The sequence below is a fragment of the Gracilinanus agilis genome, chromosome 6 (assembly GCF_016433145.1).
Source record: "Gracilinanus agilis isolate LMUSP501 chromosome 6, AgileGrace, whole genome shotgun sequence".
Taxonomy (NCBI): domain Eukaryota; kingdom Metazoa; phylum Chordata; class Mammalia; order Didelphimorphia; family Didelphidae; genus Gracilinanus; species Gracilinanus agilis.
The window spans coordinates 88,397,278-88,417,769 of NC_058135.1; positions in this window are offsets into that span (position 1 = coordinate 88,397,278).

The window sequence follows — 20,492 nt, forward strand, 5'->3', positions numbered from 1 at the left end:
TTTGCTTTGGCCTTTCGGCTTGGCTTTGCTGCGGCCTTGGCCTGTGCTTATTTTGTTTTGGGGAAATTTGGACCTATCTCATTTCTCCAGACCTCTCCCTGATCTCCCATCTCCATCCTTTCCATTCCCCTGAATTTCCTGTGGGTCCTGGGTGGAAGGGAGGGCTTGGTGATTGAACATTGTGGGTTTTAGTTTCTTTAGATAATTAGAATACCCTCAAATAAATTACCCCTAGATTTGATAAAGACTTTAATTAAAAGGCAGTCAAATCTTCCTGACTGGGAGAGCTGGACGCTCTCTGTCTAAACCTCTCTGCAACTATCCCCCACCTTCACCCCTCTCCTTAGCCGCAGTTAGAAAATCCTGAACACCTCTCCTCTTCTGACTGACCCTGTTATTAATAAATCCCTTTGTTACCTATTTAAACCCTTTGGTGAATCACTGTGTCAAAAATTAAGACAAGGGTTCAAGGAGAAGGAATCAATTTTTTTTTTATTTCTTGAAAGAACTGGGGGCATCCATCTTGGCAGGAAGTACCTACCCAAGACTTCCTCCAGCCATCAGTTTGACTGGCAGGGAGGGGCCCTCTCAACTCCTCCCTCAAGAGACTTTGAAACTAACAAGAGAAACCCTCCAGCCAAACCTAAACATTTCTTACTGGCCCTGGTTTCCTCCCTGGATCCTCTTTCTCAAGCCTCTGGGAATAAACCTGTTTGAGCTGCCCTCTCCTACATATCCCATTTTCTTTATCTCCTATATACCTTCTGGTACCTTCATTCCTCCTCCAATCATCTTATAATCCCCTAATATTCCCTTTTATCCTTCCTCACACCCAAATTGCCTTTCGTTGACCAACTCAGATTACCTTATTTATTTAATTCTTGATAACATTAATTGGTGAGCAAAGTTAGTGAACTACCTAAAATCTTATGAAACAACCAAAATGAAGCTGGCTAGGATAACATTCATCCTATCTAGCATCTGGATGATTTCTTAGTCCCTAATGCAGGGTATAGTGGATTTTTGGTTTATAAGGGTCCCTAATTTCGTACAACAAATACTGAACATCTATGATTATTATAAATGGTGTGCTCTGACCCTGGCTGAATGTATTTGCTTCATCCCAACAGCCATAGCCATAATCCTAACAATCTGACAATTCTTTATGGTCTCTAAAAATATTTTCTCTCACCTGTGGCAATGGTTTAACTCAATTACTTCACAAAAGAAATAGGCTGATTCTGAGGAACTAGTAGATAAAATCAAACTACTATTCCAAGTATTGAAACAGATAAGGGAAGGAAAAGAACTGGACAAACACACAATTCTCCAACTAGAGATTGTGGAGTCCAAATACCTGGGAAATAATGCCTCTAACAAATCAAAGCCCAATAACAACCAAACATCCGCAAATTCCATAGTTTCTGTTACCAATCATAGATAGAACCATCGTGCAGCCTGGGGAAGGGGTGGTACACATAAAAAACATATATATATATATTTTTTTTTTCATTTGCATTTTTATACTTTCCCATAATGATGAATGTTCTTGTAGGGTAATACCTATGTCTAATATTGCATTCACCAATTATTCCCTGCCTTAGATATATGCTCTGTCTAGAATGGTCCTCAAATACATTGGAAGTTTAATGAACTCTTGTGATGGACTTAGTATAATAACTCTTCCAGTGTCAGTCAGCAGCAGAACTATGGCATGAATCCTTATGATCATACAGTAAGGCTAAGGCAGACCTTAGAGATCATCTGGTCCAGCCTCCTCCCTTCATGGAAGATCCAGAAGTATAAAAGGTTAGGTGACATATAGCACATTCCATAAATGACATGTAGGAGAGCCAGAGCTGGAAAGCAGATATCTTCATTCCTAATATTCACTGGGCATTTTCTTCTTCTCCACCACAAGACCTCAACTTGTCTTTTTTTTTCTCAATTATTTTTAATGCCTTTCAAAACTTTAGCTTCATAACCATGCGTAGGTAGTCCAAAATATTCAATATACAAGTCAGAATGGATGACCTTTGGCAATTTTTGTCCAAAATAATAGGGTGCCAATTGAGGGAAGTATTCCCAGGAGTTTCAGAACTATGACTTTTCTTTTTTTTTTTTTTTTTAAACCCTTACCTTCTGTCTTGAAGTCAATACTTTGTATTGGCTCCAAGGCAGAAGAGTGGTAAGGGTAGGCAATGGGGGTCAAGTGACTTGCCCAGGGTCACACAGCTGGGAAGTGTCTGAGGTCAGATTTGAACCTAGGACCTCCCAACTCTAGGCCTGGCTCTCAATCCACTGACCTACCCAGCAGCCCCCTGCACTATGACTTTTCAAGAAAACCAGATGTAAGCTCAGAGATCAGGGAATGTTGGGAACAGAACTGTCTACCAGCAGGCAACCCCACCTTTTTTCCCCTTGCTCCCAAACCATACCTTTGGAAGAGATACAAAAGTTTTGTTACTCTAATACTCACAAGATCATAGCACTTCAAGACAAGCCATCACCATGACATTTTTACTAATCCTTATTTAACTAACGAATAGAACTATTTCTAGGACACACATTAAACATGGAATGACCGCTCCATAGGCAATTCATTCTCACCACCTCCCAAAAGCTGGATGACCACTTACCCTACATGGGATCAAAAACCTTGAACTGGAAAGGATCTCAGAGGCAGAATCTGATCTTACAGATGAGGAAACCAAGGTCCAATGACTTGCCTAGGGTCATTTGGAATAGTAGAGACTAGACTGGAAACAAGGTCTTATGACTCCAGAATTAGTTCTGGATGCCATAATGGGGATTCCTTTTTATTCAAGAGTGGAACAAGAGAGCCTCAGAAATCTCTTCCAATTCTAAAATTCTTGGGGGGGGGGATGAAGGGGGGAAATCGAAGTTAAAGCTTCAAACTGAAGTATCATCCCCAAATAGGTATAATATTCCCAAATGTCAGCTCTGAAACCACCACACTCAGACTGGTTGATCCCCTTATCTTTTCCTGACATCTCATCCACAGCTGTGTGGAAACTTTGCTACTTGGTTTCAGTGATTTCCTGGTGTATGAGAGAGAAAGAGTGTGAGGAAAAGCAGAAGAGTGTAGTGGCTCTGGGCTTAGAAGGATGAGCAGAGGGGTGAAATTGGAGGTAGTGGAGTGAGTTGCGGGGAGGAAGTGCACTGGGGAGGACGGAGGAATTACGGGGCGGGGGGTTCCTCTAGTGAGGCAAGGCAGGTGAAAAAGGAGGAGGGGTTTTGTACGCCCGCCTTTAGTTGACTGACGCCAGAGGGAAATCTCCATTGGGAGGGGAGAGGGGTGTGAGGGTCAGTAGCAAAGCCCAGAGCCTGTGTTCCTGAGGAGGGGAGAGCAGCTGGCCGCTCCAAAAACTTCGGGCTACCTCTGCACTCTGACAATCTCATGCATCAGAGCCCTAGGAGAGAAGGGCAGAAAGACTTCTTGAAATGGGTGAGTGGGGGCTTCCAGGGCTCATTGTCCCCGGAGCACCGCGGCTTTAGTGGGCTTTAGTGGAATCGTTCGCGTTGGGAATTGGGGGAGACTGGAGCTGGGGGAGAGAGAAAGCCAAGCCTCCTTCCTGGACGAGTCCAGCTTGGCCGCCGCCCACTCGTTGCTTCCCTCTGGGTCCTTCCCTGTGAGGGTGGGAAGCAGGGGTGCGGGGGTGGAGAGGCTGGGGAGGGGGGAGGTCTGGAGGCGCCAACGCCCCTCTCCTCTCCAAAGATTCTCCAGCTTGCTCACGGGAGGCGAGAGAAGCCAGATAAGAAAAGGATCCCCGATGGATGGAGCAATACACGGAGGACTCGGGGGTGCACTGAAGGAAGGGTGGGGAGATACACCTGCAGGATGGGATCGCTCTTGGTGGCTAGGTAGCTGGGGGGTGGGGGCAGCAGAGGAGATCCGGAGGATCCCCTGGGGGATCCGAAAGGCAACTGGGATCCAGTTCCTTTTTTCTATAGCCCAGCTACGGTAGGGAAGAATCCGAATGGAAACTTCATCAAACTTATAGTTTACTAGAAGTCAACTTGTATGTCTGAAGGTGTTGTGGGGGGGGGGGGGGGGGAAGGGGGTAGGCATTTCTGGCCCGGGTCCAATAGGAGCGCCATGGATCCGAAGGCTTAAAGTGGGAGTCGGGAAGCTGAGGACCCGTTTCCCCAAACTTTGGCCATTTCAAATGGTGTGAGAAGGAGCTGTGTGTTCCATGTCTTGCTCTGGTGACCGCTGGGATGTGACCCTGGGCACAGTTTCGTTGCTCTGAAAGGACAGGTAGAGAAGTGCAAAATAGCTATTCGAACTGGAAAAGGAGAAGGTAGCGTCCAGGAGAAAGATTGTGTGTTAGGGGGTAGGGGCGGCCGGAGGAGGGAATGTCCATAGTTCCCAGCTGCCAGATTTCACGTCCAAGAGTTAAGACTTGAATCCAGGCCTTCTGGCTTCGAGTTTAACGCCATTATCACTACACCGCATTTAAGAAACAAACAGTCCTTCAAACACACCAGACTTGTTGGAGGCTTTTCCTCTGTTACAGTGGGACACACATCTTGTAAATTTTGGCAGGATTCACTCATGTTAGTCATAGGAGTTGAAGGAAAGGTCTCTGAAAAACAAACCAAGAATATATTTTAATTGAGTGTAGTATATCTGAATTGTGCATATACCACTAGAATTGGGGCTGTGTAGGTCCATCAGAATAAACACAACTAAATGTCCTCGTTTAACTTGTACCACTAGGAGTTCCATGTAAATCCATCACAGAATAGAGGATCAGGGCAGTATGTGGGAATTTTGTGTTAATGGAGCCCCAGAAATGATTATAGAAGACATTGGGGCCATTGGCCAGCAGAGCTGTCAAACAGCATCAAGCAGGAGTGGTGTCATTAGTTGTTATTCCAAGGTTAGCTGACCTGTTGATGATTACCAGTGATAGGAACCTCAGGAATGTAGGAGGACACAGTCTGGGAAGGGACTTTTCCTTATCTCATGTATCTACTGACTTCACCCAAGAAGGTCCCCAGTAGTAGTCCTGAGATGTCCATACTGTCTGGAATGACTTCTTATCAAGTAACTGGAGCCATGTGGTAGAAACTTCTACATGGCTCCACTGGGGTTACAGTTCTGAAATGCAGATGTTTGAGGATATATATTTGGCAGTTATGGCATACATAGAGTTGGAAATCATGGAAACCTGAATCTGAATCCTGTCTCTGATGCTTACTAGCTTTGTGACCCTGGGCAAGTCACTTAATCTCTCTCAGCTTCAGTTGCCTCATTTGTAAAAAAGGAGATGGTAATAGCACTCACCTCCCAGGGTTGTTGTGAGTATTAATTAAGAGAAAATATGTAAAGTACTTTGTAAACTTAAAAATGATATATACATGTGGCGCCATATTCTTTGCCTCTCTTTATGCATTTTAATGATCACTGACTGTTTCCTGACTTCTGTAGTTCTTGTTTAGTTGTGTCTGACTCTTAAAACCATTTGGGATTTTCTTCATAAAGATACAGGAATAGTTTGCCATTTCCTTCTCCTGTTCATTTTACAGATGACAAAATTGAGGTAAACAGTGACTTGCCTAGGGTCAATTCAGCTAGTAAGTATCTGAAGCCAGATTTGAACTCAGAAAGATGAGATCTGGCACTCTATTCACTGTGCCATCTAGCTATTGTACTTCTGTAGATCTTAGGATAGCCTTGGTGAACCTTTTCCCAAGTTCCAGTGCCCCGAGGGCAAATTCAAGCTGTCTGTAAGCCCCAGAATTACCAGAGAGAGAAAGAGCTAAAGGAGGAAGTGTTTGCTTTGGGCAGCTGGACAGAGGGGCAGAGCATGTAAAAAATGTCCTTGGGTGCTGGGAAGAGGGGGAACAAAATGGCTCCCCAAGTGCCATTGTGCCACACTTTGCCAGTGCTACCCTAGGACAAGTGGCCATTGATCCCCCTATGCTGGGGTTTTGGAAAAAAAGAAATGGAATGAGCAGCTGAGATCAACATGTCTGCCCTGCCTATAGTTCCTACCTCTTGTGAATGCCTCAAGGTATCTTTACTGTGTCCCTCAGGTTCTTGTCCTTATGACTGTGACACAGAATTGTCTTGACCTGTCCCAATTGTCCCAGCCTTACCCAGCACTCCTTCCAGCCCTCAAAGAAATCAAAACGTGTCAGGCAGTAGCTATTGTAAGAATAAAGGGATGCTACACAGGCATAGTGAGGGATCAGAGGCAACAGAAATGGGAAGAGATACAGCAGAAATAATAATAAAAAATAACTACCATTTAAATATTGCTTAACTGCAAAGTTTATTTTACATATATTAGTTCATCTGGTCATCACAACAACTTTAGAAGTTAGGTGCCATTATTAGACCCATTTTATAGATGATGAAAAATAGGCTGAAGTGTTAAGTGACTTGCCTGGAGCCATGAGAGATGGGGATGTGAATTTGAATTAAGGCAACCCAGATGAGGCTGCCTAATGTACTGGCTCAGATTTATAACAGCTGGAATTAGGAGTCAGTAAGATTGTTTCCCTTCTACTGCTTTTAAGTGCTAAAATACCGTAAAAACACTTTCCCACTTAGAATCTCTTTTTTTTCAAAAGACCTTTAAAAATCTTTAAAAGTCAGCAAAAAAAGGAACACTGCTTTAGAAAGATTAAAAGAGAGAGAGAGAGAGAGAGAGAGAGAGAGAGAGAGAGAGAGAGAGAGAGAGAGAGAGAGAGAGAGAGAGGACATTGCTACAAGCAAAGAGGAGGGAAAGCTGAGTTGATTGCATTTAGAGAAAGCCATATAGAGAGCACAAAAACCTTTCATGGACAATCAATGTCAGTAAGCAGGGAGCCATCTTAAACTGGCGGTGTTACAAATGAAATTGATCTTTTAAAGGAAGTCAGCATTACTCAGGCCAACACGGCTGTCCAGTCCTGTTTGCCTTGTCTCCCAGGTGCAAATATAGCAAATTTTTTTGCCATTGTTGCCTGGTAGAGAAATCAGGGGGTGGGGTGGGGGAATGTTAGGGTTAATTGAATATTGTGATTAAAAGATTAATCATGCCTATTCTACACAGGGCCCTCAAGAAAACTATGAAGTAGGTGAAGTGAGTCTTAGATGGAAGTAGGGGCATGTAGCCAAGGAAGAATACAAAAGCGTGGCATGGAACCTGGAGGCCAGTGCCAGGAAGGCTAACCCCCAGAATGAGTTGAAGCTTTTGAAACTTGCCAAATTCAACAAAAAAGTGGTTTTTGAGGGTTTTTTGGGGGGGAGGTGCAGGAGAAATGGGATGTGACAAGAAGACCAGGAGTCAAGCCTGTTGATTGACATGGATCAAGGTAATTTTAATGGAGAAACTGATTCTACTCAACTACCACTTTGCTGATCTGCCTTCTTTAGCTGGGTAAGTAGGACAGCATAGTTCAATGGAAAGATCAAGGACTGATTGGAGTCAGAGGTCCTGGGTTCAAAATTCCTGGCTCTGCCAACACTGTGTGATTTTGGGAAAAGTCCAATCTTTACCTCTTTAAGGGTCCACTTTTCATCATGTGTAAAACAAAGGGTATGTGTGTTATATGATCCTCTCGGTTCTAAATCTAGCACCCTCTGATCCCCAGACTGCAAAAGTAGTAAAAACACACCGTTAATAGGAAATTTATGGCAAAGATAGGTGTTTATAGATAAAAAAGAGCATCTGGTAACTAAATGAAAGAGTGTCAGTGCCTTTCCAGGGTGCTACTGCTACAGACCTTTATGTAGCCCTGATCTATACAACCTTCCAATAGATCATTGATTGAATCATCAATCCCCATCTCTCATGGCTCCAGGCAAGTCACTTAACATTTCAGCCTATTTCATCACCTATAAAATGGGTCTAATAATGGCACCTAACTTCTAAAGTTGTTTTGATGACCAGATGAACTAATATGTGTAAAATAAGGTTCAATCTCCTCCACGGGTTTATCATTATGAGTTAAAATACGTACCAGGAAAAACAAATGAAATCTTTTGTGGTAACCTAGTTCAAATTTTTGCTTTTTTTTTTTTAGTAGTAAATTTTTGCTTGTTTAATAGCAGAACAGGTGTAGATTTATCCATTGTATATTATCCAGTAAGAAAAAAAAACCACTTCCCCCCAAACGTCTCTTTTTAAGTAAGTTAACAATTTACTGGCCTTAACTGTTATGTTAGAGACAATCCTTATTTACATTTGACCCCTTTTTTTTTCTGCTGTACAAAGCTCTATTTTAGGCAATTGGGGGAAGGGGAAGGGTTTGAAAAGGAAAATGAAGCTAAATGGAATGAGTTTAACTCTAAGCACAGAATTAGCTTGGCACTTGAATCTGCTGCATTTTTTTAGGGCACTGTGAAGCATGTTAATTCCTCTCCTTTTGTTTCAAACATTGGTTTTGAGGTCAGTTTGGTTTCAGATACTAAAGGGGTCATGGAAATAAGGCTTGCTGTGTTCAAACTGCATTTCTGAAATTTCAAAATGACCATCAGAGAAAAGCCAAGCCCCAAAGCATTTAATACCAAACAAGGTTATTTTATTGATAAAAATAACGCCAGAATTACTTCCAAATAAATGCTTCTGAACTCCTTTCCATGTACCCCACTGAAGTAAACCATCTTCCTCCCACCTTTATTCTTTCTGCTTAAACTCAGATAAGCCAAAGCTCTTATGTTTTACCTGTCTTGTCCTTGAAAAATGTCACTTTGCTGGTTTCGCAAGATTTATCATGCTTGGGATAACCTCTGGTTCCTTAAGCTCTGTCATTTGGCCTTAAAGCCAATACATTCCACCTGTGTGTTCTCTCCTTTACTTACCAGCCCCCTTTGAGTTTGCCAGTGGCAGTTCTTCTCAGCTTGGCCAATTTTCACTTCACTTTCTCCTATTAGAGTTTATGCAGTGTCTAAAGCTAAGGATGGCACACTAGGTGCATTTTGGGAAATTGTTGTCACCGCCTTTTAGGAGATCCTATCTCTTATACCTTGGGATTGCTTTTTAGTGGTACATGATTATTGATAGTCATTACAAGTATAAAAAAATGTATCTGTCTTGGGGCTATTGTGGGAGTACAGAGGTTGCTGGCCCTTAAGCAAAGACTGCCTGACTATTTGTCCAGATGTTGTTTTGTGGGGAAATAGCTATTCTTTTACAGATGTCCATTGGACTCTGGTCCCTGAGGTCCATCTAACTGAGATTCTGAAAATTTGCATGGAATGGAAAACTAAGAAACAATTAGAGGTCTTTTAAAATGGACTTAAACATTTTTCAGTTCTTATTACAGTAAATTTATAGTATATTTCATATATATATATAGTAAATACTTTTTTGGGAGGTGGGGAGAAGAGGAGTGATTCAATACTGAATTTTTTTTATGCTCTTCTAATAGAAAAATGTGAAACATTGTTTGAAGGACCCTATCTAAATAGATAAACCAGGGAGTATAATGCCACATTTTTGCCTCTCTGATTTAGACATCTATATTCAAATCAGGAAGTATTGATGGTCAAGTAGATTGGCTTGGATAGAGAGCCATGCCTGGAGTCAAATCTGGCCTCAGACACTTTTTAGCTGTGTGGCACTGGACAAGTCACTTAATCCCAGTTTTCTAGCCCTTATGAGTCTTCTGTCTTAGAATCATTCCTTAGTATCAAGTCTGATACAAAGAAAGTGAGGATTAAAATATCTATATCTATCTATCTATCTATCTATCTATCTATCTATCTATCTATCTATCTATCTATCTATCTATCTATCTATTCATTTATTGATCCACCTATCCATTTATCTGTCTGTCTATCTGTCTGTCTATCTATCTATCTATCTATCTATCTATCTATCTATCTATCTATCTATCTATTAAACACCTGTTATGTGCCAGGTATAGTACAAAGTTCCAGGGATACAAAGAAAATTAAGAACATTCTCAGCTTACAATGTATTTAGTCTAATGGAGAAAGACAGTATATGAACAACTTTGTGTAAGCAGGATATAGTCAGGATCATTTGGAGATGATCTCGGGAAGAAGGCATCGCAGTCTTTAAGAATCTAAAAATTTGGGTTGACATGAATTTTCTAGAGTGTTGTCCATACCTCAAAAAAGATTCTCTTTATGCATCCCTTTCACTGATCTGAACATGAATTTGAAATCTTGAGATATCTTAAAGTTGACAATAACGATGAAGTAACAGCTGATATTTTTGTGATGTTTTAAGATTTGCAAAGTCCTTTGGTACTGTATCTCATTTGAACCTCACAAAAATTCTGTGAAGCAATTGTTATTATTCTCCCCCATTTTACAGAAGAGAAAACTGAGCAGGAGAGAGATTAAGTGACTTGCCCCAGGTCACACAGATAGTATCTTTAGCTCTAGATTTGTGATTTTGCAATTCTGCTTCTGAGGAAGAATTTGAACCCAAGCCTTCCCAATTCTAAGTCCAGAACTCTCTAGTCATTCTACTTATGGAGAAATAATAACAATAATAACAACTAACATTTAGGTGCCCCATTGCAGTGCATAGTAGTTCTTGTCAGACAGGTCTTGAGTTTGTTTTTGGGCAAAAGTCCAGCATTTTGATTTAACCTGCTTTCAGGACACTGAAAAATAAATGAAGTTTGCCATCCAGTGATAGACTGTCATGCCAACACAATAGAATACATGGAGGAGATAAAGTCTGACTGTCATGGTGATCCTGCTCTAGCTCAGTCAGGACAGGAAAGGACCAAAGAGAGGGGTCCTAGGTGGGCCAGGGACCTGGCGAGGGCATGAGAAGAAGGGAAAATGGACATGTGGGGAGTTGAGTGAAAGACCTAGAGGGGCTTCTGAGTGAAAAGCCCAGTGGGAAGTGAGATCCCTAAGAGCCTGGACTTCTGGGTTTTGTCCTTGTATCTCTAGTTTGTAGGACAGTGCCTTGTCCTTAATTCTTTTTTAATATAAGCTCATTTGAGAGCAGGGGCTATTCCTTTTTTTTTTTTTTTTTTGACTTTGTGCCTCTAATGCACAACACTTCCTTGCATGTAGTAGATAGCTAAAAATGCTTATTGATTAGTTAATAAATATTTGTTGGATTATATTGGATTGAATAAGTAGGGAGAAGGTGAGAGTCAAGGAGAAAAGTGTAGACAAATAGGCATAGAGAAAAGGAGAGCAGAGATCTACCTCACCAGTTTACCTAGAAATTTACCAAAATTTCTTTCCCAATAAACGTGCAAGAAGCACCTAATGATGCCTGTTCTTAATCCTTCAGATTAAGATATTTTAGGATTCCTTTCCATTTTCTCTACTTTCAGCTGGATAATGATTACTTCTGTTCTGGCTAACTCACTCCTCAGCATTAATTTTTGCCTTCCTTCTGAACACTCTTCTGGGAGAGGGCAAGACTTCCCTTTCCGTTGTTAGCTAGCTTCTGGCAGCGATGGGGACTCCCTACAGAACAGAATCTGGAAGAACTCTTTAGCTAAAATGTAAATATGATACTGAAACCGGGAACTGGTTGACAAAACACACACACACATACACACACACACACACACACACACCCCAAAATTAAGGCAGTGTTGTAACAGGCAGGAAGATCCAGAGTCAATAAGATCAGGTGTCAAGTCCCCCTGGATAAGTCACTTTTCAATTCTTTGGACAATTGTTTGTAAGTTTCATAAGAATTGTAGATTGTCACTGGTGGAGGGAGCTTCCTCACCAGGAGGCTCTTGTTATGAAATAACAAGTCTGGTTAAAAGACCCAGTTAAAGGGAATGTATGAACATTCAGTTGATCAACATTCTACTTATGGAACTAAGAAAGAATTTGAAGTATTTACTGCTGTTGAATTCAAATAGGGAAATTACACCCTCAATACACTTTACATTTAATTAACTTAATTTCAGGGTATTAGACCATCAGGACTGATACTTCATCAAAATAATTAAGGTCTTCTTCTATTATGTGCATTATCACTAAGATAAGATATTAGTTACGGTAGTGAAAAGATGGAAGAAAAATTTTACACTAACTTCACTTTTTTGTTAAATTTATGGAATTTCTATCTTATGAACCTCTCTTGCAAGTTCCCTAACTTTTCCCAGATATCTTTCAGAACTGAGGGTGGTAGAGTATACAGTAGCTAGTTTATTAGTAAGCCTTGGTCCCATTGTTTTAACTTTGTCCTTTGCTAATAGTCAACATGACTCCTGGTAAGATCTCCATCAATGTTCATATCATTTCTGAGCATGAATAAAGATATATTGGTTATCTCTTGGAATACGATTCAGTATGCTGTCTTCTTTCCTCAGTCTGGTGTTTTGAAGATGCTAGTTCTTGAAGAGGAAAAAAAAACCATCAAATATTCAGAAGAGAAATATTGACAGAACATTGTTGTTAACATATTTCTGGAGATGAGTATGCATAATTTCAGTTACCTTAGTGTAACCCGTTTCTCATTAGGATAAGGGTAAGGCTTTTAGTTTAAAATTAAATTAAAATTATGAAGTTAAATATAAAATGATTAGGATAAAATTAAAATGAATAAGGACACTACTAATACATTTTTGTTTTTGGAGCCATGAATTGGTCCACCCATCTTGAATAATTTGAAATTACATAAGAAAATTGTATATCTAAAAATCATTCATTCAGCAATTTTACTAATGCTTCAAAGAGATCAAGGACCCAAACAAACATCAGCTATGCGCAAAAATCCCCATAGAAATTGGCGTGATAGGTAGGGCATTGAACTTGGATTAAAAAAAGAGAATAACTTGGGTTTAATTCCTTACGCAGACATTTTTTAGCTGTGTGACCCTGGGAAAGTCACTTTCATCTGTGCCTCCATTTCTTCATCTGTAAAATGAGACAGGTTAGATTCTAAAGTTCCTTCTAGCTTTAAAATTAGGATCATATTGTCATGTGATTTGAAAACGACTGGTCAAACTGTGATATATGAATGGGAGCTATATTGTGCATTAAGCAGTGACAGGGTAGGGACTGTACCTATGATGCCATTAATATATGAGTGAGAAGATCCTGTCTACCAGTGCAGGTGGATACATTCTTTACAATTTATAGTCTTTAAGGGTTGCCAAGGGCACTAAGAGACTAAGCTTTATGGCCAGTATGGGTCAGTGGTGAGACTTGAACCCAAGTTTTGCTTGACTTAAAGCAATGCTCTCTATCCATTACGCCACACTGCTTCTCAAGATGATCAAGAAAAGCATGAGTAAGAAAATATGAATAAAAGTAATTCAGAGAAACGTGAAATTTGTATGCAGAGTGAAATAAACAACAGGAGAATAATATTCACAGTGAGTACAGTGTAAATTAAAAGACCAGGAAAAGGAAGTTGAACCCTGAGCAAATGAAGAACCTTCATAGTGGTTCAATAAAACAATAATGAAGGAGACCTCCCTCCTCTTAGTAAAAGGATGGAGGCTGTCTGGGTAAAGCGTAGCATATATTGTGAGATGAAGTCATTGGATCAGCTGTTTTTGCTTAATTGTTTTTCTTTGCTAAAAGGAAGGAAGGGTATAATTCTAGAGTGGAGGATGATAAAAAACAATGATGCAAGAACAAAAGGAATCAATACAGCTTTATTTTTTAAAAAATAACAATGGCCATGGGCTCTAAAGATGTATCTTTTAGTTAGTCAATCAGTCAAAAAGCATTTATGAACCACTTACTATGTGCCAGACACCACGCTTCTACAAAGAAAGATAAACACAATCTCTTTGCCCCTACGGAGTTCACAGTCTCATAGAGGGAAAAACAAGCCAACAAACATGTCCAAACAAGCTATATACAAGATAAATTATCGATATAGGAAATAATTAACAGAAGGCAAGCCCTGTTGAGAAGAAGGGTTGAGACAGGCTTCCCGTAGAAAGTGGGATTTTAGTTGGATCCTGAAAGAAGCCATGAAAGGCAGGAGATGGAGGTGGGCAGGCAGAGCATACCAGGTGTGGGAGGCAGCCAGGGAAAATGCCTAAAGCAAAGTCTTGTTGATGGAACAGAGATACAAAGTAGTTGGGGGTAGGATGGGGTGGTAATAAGGTAGAAGAAAACTATATAAGCAAGGAGAGAGTGGGACTAAGGTATGAAATGCTTTATATGTCAAAGAGAGGATTTTGTATTTCATCCTGGAGTGTAGTAGGGAACCACTGGAGTGTATATAGTATAGGGAGTCATGTGGTCAGATCTGGATCTTTTAAGTTTGTTTCTAGCAATGGTGAGGGCTACTCATGTCCTTTATCCCCTCAATGGGTTTCTTTTTATGGTCAGCAACTGATTTTGTCAATGAAAAGACCAGATCGCCTGTCTCCAACCAGCCAGCCATTAAATTCAGTCCAAACAAATCCAACAAATCTCTAGGTCAGTGATTCCCAAAGTGGGCGCCACCACCCCCTGGTGGGTGCTGCAGTGATCTAGGGGAGCAGTGATGGCCACGGGTGCATTTGGGGGCCGTAAATAACTGTAAGGGGGTGGTGATAGTATGTGACAGGGGCTCTAAGTAATATTTTTTCTGGAAAGGGGGTGGTAGGCCAAAAAAGTTTGGGAACCACTGCTCTAGGTATACTCACTCACCAAGTGAAACAAATCCCCAAGGAAATTTTTTTGGACCATCATGAGGCAATTCATCTTTAAAAAAAAAGTAAGCTAAACATATTTGCTAATTATAAATGAAAAGAAAAGTTCAAAGAAGAAGATTCTATATAAGGAGGGGGAAAAAGCACCCAAGTGTTTGTTTGACTAAGGGCATAGATCATGGATAATAGGTTCCTTCCTTCTAGTTGAATTAGGGAGCATTTTCATTAGTACTATCTATGAGTTTTATTCACTTAGCCTCAATTAACCTAATGGACCCTTCTTCAGATAAGGTGATTAATGGGTCCTGAGTTAAATAAACTGAGAGGTAGAGTGATTCTTAGTTTAAAAAGGAACTGAATGTTTTTCTTTTTAAACTATTTTAAAGAGGTACCTATATAAGTTTCTGTAGTGCTTCATTGCTTAATTATTAAATCCATCTTTCTGAGATATGTATTTGCCTGGGTCTGTTATGAATACAGAGTCAGAGAGTAGCAAAAGATATGTTTTCTTCATTTTAGTTTTCAACCCAGCAAATATTTGTTAAGCAACCACTTTATTACTTACATCTTGTTCAGCCTTGTGACAATATTGAAGAAATATAAAACGGTTCATGTACTCATAAAGGACACAGCTTTGATTCTATCTAATTGATTTGAATTAAATTTGAAAGTTTTAAATAAATGCCTATTATATGCTGTTCCTTTTGCTAGAACCAGGGAATAGAAAGACAAAGATGAAAGTCCCCCTGCCTTCAAGGAGCTTTCATTCTTCTAGGGAATAGAGTAAGGAAACAACATGTATATAGAAAAGTAAATGCAAAGCATATGAAAATTAAATATAAATGAATTATGGGATAGAGTTGCTAGGTGACTCAGTACATAAGAGTTCTGGGTCTGAAGATAGGAAGACTCATCTCCCTGAGTTCAAGTCTGGTCTCAAACATTTACTAGTTTTATGATCATAGGCAAGTTACTTAACCCTATTTCCCCATCTGTAAAACGAGTTGGAGAATTAAATGGCAAACCACTCCATTATCTTTGCCAAGAGAATCCCAAATAGTGTCTTAAAGAACTGAAAATGACTAAACAACAATTATGCAGTGAAGGAGAAAAACAAGAAACTACTAGAAAACAACACAAAAAAGACAAAAGAAATCAGATATAATGAAGTGCTAAAAATAAGTCTACAGACAAGGCAGAAATTAAATATTCTAAAGTGCCACAGGATATGTATAGACATTAGTAACAATGAATGATCAGGAATGGGAAAGCTGATTGTTATCAGGGAAAGTTTTTTAGAGGAGGTAAGTAGATGGGAAGTGAATCTCAAACTGCATGTAAAAGATTGATTGGATTTGGAAAGGGAGAAAGAATGTGGGAATAAGCATGTTATGTGTTGAGGTCAGTGAGAGGCTGGCCCAGATAGATACATAAACAGGTGCAAATTTTTAAAGGAATGAGAGATAAGAAGAGAAAGATTGTGAAAGGTATTCAGCCTTTGGCTGAGGATTTTGGATTAGGTCAAACACAAACAGTGGTAAGTCACTGTACATTCTTAAGCAGGTATGTGATAAGATGAAAGGTATTTTAGCTAGATTAGTGTGGCAGCAGCACTAAACAGGATTATTTAAATATGGAGGATATTGGATAAAGGTAGATAAATTGGGTGGGGGGCAGAGAGGTGGATGAAAATACACCAGGTTTGGAATAAGGGAGTCTCATTTTTAAATCTGATCTCAGGCACTAGTTGGGTGACCCTGGGCACCCTTTTTGCCTCATTTTCCTCATCTGTAAAGTGAGATGGAGAAGGAAATGGCAAAATACTCCAGTATCTGTGCTGAGAAAAACCCGAATGAGGTCACAGAGAGTCAGATGCAACCTAATAACAACAAAGATAAATTAGGATATTATTGAAATAGTCTAGAAATAGGGCAGTTAATGGGTTGTACTAAATTTGATGGCAGTAGAAATGGAGAAGAAGAGATAAATATGAAACATAAGCAGACTTCACCATCTTTTCATTTTGGAACTTTTTTTTAATCACTTGAGCCTTCTCATCCTCTACCATGATGCCCCCCATTTTCCCATTGGTGAGTTTCTCCAGGGACCTTCATTTTGGAGAGGGATATCAAGACATCCATCCTTCATTCTCCTCCTAAATTTGCTTTTAAGTCTCCAGACTATGACACTGCCTTCTCACTTTGGTTGTTTCTAATCTACCTTATCCTCCACTCCTATTTTTCACCTGTCTCTTATGTGTTATTTTCCTCCATTAGAATTTAAGATCCTTGAAGGTAGGACCTATCTTTCTATTTGCTTTTTTTTCTTGTCTCCAGTGTTTAGTATAGACCTTGGAACGTAGTAAGCATTTAATAAATGATTATTGCCTTTCCTTATTACCTTAATTGACAGAGCTTGGTGGGATCATAGGTAGAGAAGATAAAAAAAAACAGGGAAGAATTGATGATGATTATAAGATTTTTAAACCCATCTTTTTAGTATACCTGTCTGGCCTGGAGAAGAAGTAGTTTTCTATTTCATTCAGCTGAATGAATGGGGTGGGGACAGAAACCACCTTTTTTAAGTGCTTATATGTGCCAGGCACTGTGCTAAGACCTGCTAGTACAAATATAAGAAGGAGGGCAGTGATACCTTCAAGGATTTCATTTTCTAATTGGATAGACAATATCCTTGGTTCTAGAAGGCTGAGGATCAACTTAAGGTCTGAGATATGCATGGTACCTACACTGTGGCATCATATGGAAATATCCAAGAAGTGGTGTTGGGCAAGATAAGACAAAAATTCCCCCATTAGAACTCAGGGTTCCAAAATCAGAATATGAGTTTTGATGGGAAGAGGGATGCACAGTGTGTAGATGATAACAAGTATTTAAACTGTTAAATGTTCAAGAAACTCTACTGGGCACCAGGAATAAAAAGGCAAAAATTAAAGTACCTGCTTGTTTCTTCTTTATTTGCTTACTTATTGGCTGGTACATTTTTTAATCTACAAGGATTTACTTTCAATGTTTTCAGTTGTGTTATTAATTAAAATAGTAATAAAAAAGAAAATTCATATTTTATGAAAGTCATTTCATCAGCTAAGTAAAATATCTTAAATGGCAGAATAAACATAGCATGGTGTCCCATTGGGCCACAGCCTATTGACTATTCACCTCTGGGAGGCCATGGAGTTATTGCAAGGGGACTTCAAGATCCCCAGAAGCTCATACCATATGAGAAATGGTTGAAAGAACTGTAGAGGTTTATTTTACAGATTAGAAGGCTTAAGGTAAACGTGATAGCTCTCTTCAAATATATAAAGGGCTATCAGTTAAGAGAAGGATTAGAAGTGTTCTCCTTATCTGGGCTGACAAGTAGAAATATTGGGTTGAAGTTGAAAAAAAGACAATTGTGGCTTGATGTGAAGAACAGCTCTCTAACAATGAACTATCTATGTAGAAGGGTGGTTTGGTATATTCCAAGATTAATTCAGATTGTATCACCTTTCTGGAAAATGGATGGGGACCTGTTTCTCCAAAGTAGACCTCCAAATCTTCCATAGACTTGATACTATCTTATGTAATCTGGACTTTTTTTTACCAAATCCCCATTTTTAGCTTTAAAAGCAGAATGGGCTAAGTAATTCCTCTTGGATATATAGAGGAGATTCAGATCTCTGTGAATCCAAGAGTAAACCCACAGATCAGTCAAAATACCTTGTAAATCTCAGCAAATGTTTTAAGCAGATATTTATTAATATTTTTTCCAGTGTATATAACTGCTATTATGAACACAATATGGATTCATTCAAGAGTGTTACTGTAAGTTAATAAAAGTTATTTTAATTTAAAATTTTTTCCATGATTGCATGATTCTTGTTGTCTCCCTCCCCTCTTTCCTTCCCTCTCCTAGAGCTGACAAGCAATTTCACTGGGTTATACATGTATTATCACTAAATCCTATTTCCATATTTTAATAAACATGCCTACTGTATGCCAGACAGCATAGGTAAAGTTAGGTGGTACAGTGGATAGAGCACTAGCCCTGGAGTCAGGAAGATATGAGTTCAAATACAACCTCAGAAACTTACTAGCTTTGTGATGATAAGCAAGTCACTTAACCTCTGCCTCAGTTCCTCATCTATAAAATGGGAATATGTTGGAGAAGGAAATGGTAAACTACCCCATTTTATTGTTATTATAATAATTATTATTAACTATCTTAGCCAAGAAAACTCCAAATGGGGTCATGTAGAGTCAGACACTACTGAAAAACAACATGTACCAGACACTGCTAAGCCCTGGGGATACAGATATGAAAAGAAAAAAAAAGAATTCTTGCCTTCCAGGAGCTTATACTCTAATAAAAGAAGAAAACATAGAAAAGGAACTGAAAAAGTTGTTGGGGAGGAAAAGACAGGGAGCTAGGGAGGTATCTGATTAGGGGGTAGAGTATAGAGGTCAGAGAAAGCCCAGAATAGTGCATCCAGGTGAGAAGTGAGATGTTTGAGCCTGAGCTCCTCCTATAATGGAGGTTTTGGAGTTTATGGCTCTACTCTTAAATCATAGGGACCAAGAGGTGGTGATGAGGTGGAGTTCCAAGGCTGATGGGATTTTGGTTAAGATCTTGAGGTTTTCCCAGTAATAACCTTTCTGAGTCATGGTGGAATAGTCAGGGAAGTTTCAAAGTAAAATACCAGGTGAGAAAAGAATAGCTGAATTCAAAGGCATTTTTGTCAATATATTTATTATATTGACACACAGTCATAACTACTCTTATGCTGGGGCCACAACATTTTTTGCCTTTAAAAAGCAGTCACAAACTCTTGGGGATTCCCAGTAGAGAGGAAAAATTACTTGATTGGAAATGAAGAAATGTTGATTTAAAGTCTATCTTGCTACCTGTGTGAGCTTGAGCAAATCATTTATCAACTCAGTTTCCTCATCAGTTAAATGATGAGACTGGATTATATGGCATTTAAAGTCTCATTCAGCTCTGTGATTTCTATTTTTTAGAAAATTCACCTGAGTTCATTAGAACAACCCAATGTACAATATTGTTTTTCCCATCTGTATTTGGGTATATCAAAACTACCAAAAGAATACTATTAAAAATGCAAGAGAAAGGTAGTGGAAAAAATGAATCCTTTAGAAATTCTCAATAGTACAAAGGAAAATTCACTGTCAACTTTCAAATTCTCTTTTGTGTAATGGCTTCTGAGGTTAGGGATCATTGGTTTGGTTGTTGGTTTTGTCCTCAAAGAAGACCACTGTGCTGGGCTCAAAGTACAATGAGTCCTACTGTGGCCAATCAGACCAATACGAGCTTGGAAGGCTCTACCACAGGTTGGGCACAAATAGCGCATATATCAAGGATCACACACTGAAGATGAATATTGTCAATCTATAAACATATAGTTTCCCGTGCTTTGAGTGGCTGGCTCTGTTTCGTTTCTATATAATGGCTACTATTAGTAGTCTGGTATATTTTGCATTGTGTTCTACCTTCTAATTTGCAAATAAAACTTTCAGATTCTTAGCTATACTTTATTTCATTGAAGTACTAGAAGGGAAAACACATAGAAGAAAGATAATTAAGAGCCTAGGATGTATTAATTATTAAGCACCATAAATGTTTTGGCAGCATCATTAAGTAATCAATGCTGATGTCTGTGGCTTTTTATAAATTACCTTAATAAAGTGTAATAGCATCAGAATTTTGTTTTTCCACCATATACCACCCTCAAATTTGTCAGGGAAAGAAAGAAAAACCTCAAAAATACCATTTTCTTCCTTTATTTTCTCTCCTGTATAGAAATTGTGACATATAATTATGCTTTATGTGTCACCAGAGATAGGCATTTAATGTTTAAAATTTTTATTGAATTACAAATAGGTTTATTAGATAACTCC